Source organism: Castor canadensis, chromosome 9 (genome assembly GCF_047511655.1).
Source record: "Castor canadensis chromosome 9, mCasCan1.hap1v2, whole genome shotgun sequence".
Classification (NCBI taxonomy): domain Eukaryota; kingdom Metazoa; phylum Chordata; class Mammalia; order Rodentia; family Castoridae; genus Castor; species Castor canadensis.
This window is the reverse complement of record NC_133394.1, coordinates 9,506,443-9,512,949: the sequence shown is the minus strand read 5'-3', so window position 1 is coordinate 9,512,949 and position 6,507 is coordinate 9,506,443.

The window sequence follows — 6,507 nt, the reverse complement described above, 5'->3', positions numbered from 1 at the left end:
TTACCACTGTTTCCTGCCAAGTCCAGGAAATAAATCCATAACCATAAGCAATGATGGGAACCTGGAGGTGGCTGGTGGAGAGAGGGAGTTCCATTACCTTTCAAAGCTTCCTCCAAGTGCTCAGTAAGGGGACCAACTAATAGGTAGATTTTACTAAGGTTGTTTTGTTTTGTTTTTACTACGGTGCTGATGTATATGTAATGTCTAAAAAAAGTTATTTGTACATAAGTTTTTACAATACTGCAGATTATCACTGGGTCTACTATCTGTAAAAAAATATACATATAAATATATATATACTGTTTGTTTAAAATAGAGTATTTTTATTTCATTCCTTAACCCATCTTTGCAGCAGTGGTACTGCACTTCAAACAACATCTAATTACTAATTTGTACTGTATGATCTATGACAACTTGCTCCATTTTATTCAGATTTTTCTAGTTTTCTGTTTTTGCTTTGTACATTGAGCATTGCTTATTTCATTTTAAGAAATGTACAGAACTCTGAAATGTAGAAATGAAGTGATGTTGACATACCACTTTTAAAGAAAAGAAAAACAAAAATAAAAGGTCACTATCTGAGTCAACCCAAAGTATCATTAATTTTAGGATCTCCAACATTCATTAAATATATCATTCCTGGGCTTTAATTGATTAACAGGCAGTTCTTTTCTCAAAATTTTGATGTCATTATTTAAACACTTATTTAACAGTAGAGATCTATCATTCCCAGCCACACAATTCAGCCACACAACTGAAACTTTCTAAATTTGCCAGAGAACCCTGAGGGATAGCGCCAAAGGAAGGGAGAAAGTCTACTTTTCCCTTCAAGAGCCATAGTGAGATCTGTTTATGGATCCAGTACCGTGGCAATTCAATTTCTAACTAGTTTGTTGAGAGGACTCAGAAAATAGATAGTAAAGATCTTATGAGGGAAAAAAAAAAAAGAAAAACAGACCAAGGACTATAATGGGGTGAAGAAATTCAGGGGTCTTGCCCCACTGTGGTAGACACTGTCAGTAACACCCCACCATTACTTCTGCCAGCCCACACAGTGCCTCTCAAAGCAGGGCCCTGCCTGGTTTCCTACATCGTCCCCAGCCTCGAGCTGAAAGTGCTTATAAGTTCAAAACAGTCCACTGCAAACTTGTCAGGGCAAACTCAGACAGACGGTGTCCCTGCAGGATCAAGCTAAAGGCTGCCCCATTACTTGATTCCTTCCCCATCTCAGTCCTGTTGTCCCATGGCCTTTTCTTTTCTCCTCCTGTGAGTCCTTCTTCAAGACATCACATACCTGTGAAAACATCTCTTCAGTTCTAGGAGACCCGTCCCAAGACTCCCCAACAAACTTTAAAAAGAATAATAAAAAAGCAAGTTTCAAACCTGTCTGGGGTTAAGCAGAGAAAAAGGCCATGAAACAAAGTCATCCTCAAAAATGGCTCAAAAACAACAGTGAGTTTTAATATACACGAACCAAGAGAAAGAATGAACGTGACTGTGGAAAGAGAGGCTAGCCCTACCCATGGTGTGCTGTACTTGCAGACTGGCAAAGAACACCGTGGAGAAAGCAATGTGGCACTGGGCTTGGTCCCCAAGACACAGGCTGAGCCTCCTCCAGATAACAGAGGAGAGAAAAGTGGACGATTTCAGGCAGACGGGCACAGGGAAGCGAGCGACAGGGGTAAAATCAAGAAGCTCTGAGAAGAGCCTGTTACTCTCAGTTCTGACTGATGGAAGCCACAGGGATTAAAACCACAGTCTTATATCTGTTTGCCAGTGGATACCTTCTCCCTTTTTAAATTTTTATTTTTATTTACTTTTTCTTTTTCTTTTTTTTTTTTGGTGGTGGTCCTGGGTTTGAACTCAGGCTTGCTAGGCAGGCTCTCCACTACTTGAGCCACACCTCTAGTCCTACCTTTCTCCTTAAAAAAAATAAAATTAGTTTTATTGAGACAGAAATTGATCATGTGGTATGAAGCTTACATTGAAACACAATTTTTGCTGAGATTTAACACATACCTAAAAAGATTTTATGACATAGCTCTGGACTCAGGTCTAAGATGCTGTCAAGAATTGAAGGATTTCATGATCCAGGACAGAGCATTTTGGGTATCAGTTGATTCTTAAGATTTCATTGGCTTGTTTTATGTTACCAAGTGAACACTACCCCAATATAAAACTTACTCTCCTGAAATCAGGACTCTCAAAATCAGTTAATCCTTGAATTAACTCAATGAAATGTGTTCTGTCAGTGACTAAACACTGCCACTAATGACCTCAGAGTTCAAAGTTCAAAAACAGAGGCTCCAAAGAGCTTCCACCCTAATCAAGAGTATGGGCCCTTTTCTTCCCTTCTCTCCTGTCTCCTATATCTCCCTCAGCCCCTCCTGCAATACTGAGCCAGTGGCTCAGTTGGACAAACTGATGTTTGTAACTGCATAATTGGAAAAGTCAGGGTGTGTTTTTTATCTAATTTCAAGTCAGAATGATCTGCCTGGGTATACTCTCCAATAAAAAGCTCCCTCCTTGGTCGGTTTCCAAAATGGCAGATTTGGTGGCTATGAACTGGCTTCATCTTCTGTGGACAGCAAAAGTTAAGCTCAGGCAAGGAACGCTCTGGTTTACAGATTTCAGGCATTCACAGCTTGTTTTAGTCCACATTTATGGTACCAAAAAAATTTTTTTGAAAAGGTAAAATATTCTGAACAGAGAACCAAATCATTAGTTGTTCTTTGAACTGCTTCACCATTTCCCCAGTGGGGTTCCCAATTTAACCCTACGCCCTTCCTCCCTGCCCCATCCTTCCCACTCCCAAAATGACATGCCGGTAATAGCAAAAAGAAAAACTACACACATGCTGCACTGCAAAAATGCAGCAGGAACACAGTTGGGAAGAAGGCTGTGGGTTGTGGAAATACTCCCGGGGAGGGACAGTGCCTTTTAGCTCGTCCACACACCAACGCGGCAAGCCTCACCCTTCCTAGGCCCTCCACTGGGAGGAGTGCAAACTATCAAACTTGGAGCAGCTAACACACTTGGCTGCAGGGCACAGAAACTCTACTGGCTCTTCCAGAAACATCTTCTCAGGCTGCTCACGACAAGAACTCCTTCCCTCGTCACCTGAAATCCATAGTCAGAGGTGATGGGGGCTGGTACTCAGTGAGTTCATGCCTGCCATTTTGAGTGAGTTCATGCCTGTCCTATGTTTTCGTCTCTTGATTTTTGCTTTTGTTTGTCATCAACCTGGAGGGTTAGGGGTGCCACTTGAGCCTTTCTTCATAGACGGATGTAACGCCCTGTGGACACTTGACATTGGCTTCCTTGCAAGCATCAGGTCGGCCTCATCAGTGTTCTTCCATCTCATAAGCCTCCTGGAGTCTGTTGCTCCAATAACCGGCCCAGTTCCAAACCCCAGGCAGAGCCTCAATTTTCTTTCTTCTTCTCTGGTTCTCTCTCCTCTCCCTTAGTTTCAGAATCAGAATCAGCTTTGTACTTGCTTGCCTCTGACATCTGTCTCCTGCAGGTTATCTGTGGCTGAAGAAATCAGCAGGGAGCCAGTAGCAACCAGCTTCTCTCCTGACACCTCTGCCTCGCCCTCTGAGAAACCCTTCCTCCTGTGCCCTTGACCCCTTGGGCGGTGAAGAGCTTCTCCCACTACATATTCCTCTCCTTCTTCTAGCACCTCCTCTTTCGTGCTTTGTTTTCTCATAGTGCCACCAGCTTCCAGGTGTAAAGGGCGACACTGCTCAAAGGGTGGCACTGCTCAGACCAGTACCCAGCGCTGCACTACAGGTATGTGGCATTGAGCTGCAGAAGGAGTACAGCCCAGGAGAGTCACAGACCTTGGTCACCATCAAGCTCCTTGCTGAAGCTGTGCACCACATGACCACCATTGGCACCATGAGACTTGAAGTCCACTTTCTCCTCTTTGATGATTAACCTGACATTAGGATGCTTGACTGACATTATGAAATCTTAGTGCAGTCAATTGCGTGGTGGGAGAAGAAAGGACATCTCTCTAGGAAGTCACTGGGCATCTCTCTGCCCCAGTGAGAACACTGTAGCTGCTGCTTGATGGACGAAGGAACAGTTACAAGCATCAGGTGAGCCATTTCTGTCCTTTTCCGTTCTTCTCAAGGAGGACTGTGACTGGAGAAAGGAGGGGGAACTGTCCTGGTATTTTTGCTTATTCGTCACCTTTTGGGCCACATTCTACTGACCTCCAACACTAATAAGAAAAGCAAGGAGGAGAACTGCTTGGGAAGGCGTCAGGAGAACCTCTGCATGGCCAGCACCCTATCCTTTCATTTTCTTTTTGTTCTCTCCTTTTCAGTCTTCCCCACTATTCTGTCTTTCATTAAGTTCTAACGACATAAGATTCCTATACTGGTGTCCCCTGGACCAGCTGCCACAGCTACCTGTCCCATTTTGTATAATAGCTGGAAGGAATTATCACAGCTTCCACACACTTGGGAGCTGGGTGTCACGACCCACACCCAGGACATCAGGGACAGGCCAACACTAATTACTGCAGCTCTACAAAGACACTATGTCCCCAGTCACACCTACTGCATGCAACCCAAGAAACTACCATGCCAGCAAGAACCTGCTTTTAGGTTTAACTTCTCCTAGTTTTTAAAACTTTTTACTAGGAATATTTAACCAACCAGGAAAGTAGAAAGAATACCGGTCAGTCATCATTAATGCTTTGCCATAACAGGCATCGTTTGGAAAACATTTCAAAGCAAATTACTCATCTCTGACCCCTCCCACTCCGTGCCTCAGCACACAGCTCCACAGAAGGACTTTCTCTTCTTTAGACACTATGTTGCTATCACGCTAACACAGCTAACACTATTAGCTCCTAATGCCTTCTAATGCTTGCTCACCTTGTTCCAACTGTCTCACAAATGTCTTCCTTGGCTGTTTTTTTTTCCTAACTAGGATCTATAGAGAATCTCATACTGCCCTTTGGTTTTTGTGCCCCTTAAGACTTGCTTAATAGAGAAAAAGTTCTCTGTCCCTTTTTTTAAGGACTTGGACTTTTTCAAATAATGAATGTGATGTCTAAAAATAAAATTTGTCAATTTACTAACATACAAAAATGTATATGCAACCATCAAGCCAATCAGAAACTCACAAGCCGGGTGTGTCTCAGCACCAGGGAGGTTAAGGCAGGAGGACTGTGAGTGTAAGGCTAGCCTAGGAGACATAATGAGACTCTGTCACAACAACAAAAAGAAACTCACATCTCTTTGGCCAGAAAGAATGAAATCTGGCTGTGGAAGAGGCTGGCTCTAATCAGGGTCCTGTAGCCAAATTTAATAAGAATTAAAATATCAAGAGGCCTGGTGGCAAAGAATTAGAACAAAGGAAACAAGTTCATGGCGATGTTTAAAGACACAGAGTTTTGGTAGCCTGGTACATCCTCTGCTCAGTGCCACATCTTGTTTGGCCACCCGTGTGCGCGCCTGTGTGGGTGCGTGCATGCATGGTGCACGTTGTCCCGAACCAATTAGGAGCAAAATAGAAATTCTTGTAAAATCCTAAAATATAAGATTTGGATTTGTTTTTTCTATTTCCAAATGACATGATTATGCAGTAATTAGGCAATAAGGTCAAAAATTTGCATTCTCTCTTCCTTCACTGTCTTCCATGTATAAAACAAAATGTCATGATTCAAGCTGCCATCATAACAGATAAGAATACCAAATAGAATGACCTTTGGAATCAGCATTTTAGAGTAGCAGCCCCACTTTACCTAAGAGAAAATGGATGCAGAGAACCACAAACTGCTGGGGTAGCCCGGCCAGCAGGTGACAGGACAAAAGAAGGCCATCTAAGCGCTGACATCTTTGCTTTTTGCCACACGACTTCTTATTGATGGGGTGTCCAAGGTCAAACAGCCAATGAGTAGGGGGACCTGGCCTAGTCTTCAACTGTCCCCATTCTGGGTCAGCACGTTCCCAGGACACACTGGTAATTGGGACAGGGAGGTTGCTATGTCCTTTTTTCTCATTATTCTGGAAACACTAGTATCTCATTATTCTGGAAAGGCTTTTGTTGCCTTTCCTTTATTCATAGCCTCTGTAACTTCCCTTGTCCCTACTGTAAAGAAACATTCACTAGCTTCTGGAAGATGTCCACACCAGATTCAAAGTTGTCTGATTGTCTCTGAAAACCTGAGAGGGTTCTTCTCCTAAAATATTACGGACGCTTCTAAGACTTTTGTCCTAGAATCTTGGAGGTCTGCGAGGCTGCATTATTCCATTTCACAGATGAAGAACGTGAAGAAATGTCAAATGCATTGTGTCAGACAGCGACTGCACATCAAGATCAGACCAACAGCCCAGGTTCCCCTGGCATCTGTATCCCCTCCCCAAACTCCACGGGATACAGATGTGCAATGGAACCCATCAGAGTCCACAGCTGTCAGCAAGATCCTCCTCCCTCTGCCCAGAGGCACAAATAATTCATTTAGCACTGGTCCCCGGGTAGTTCCTTACA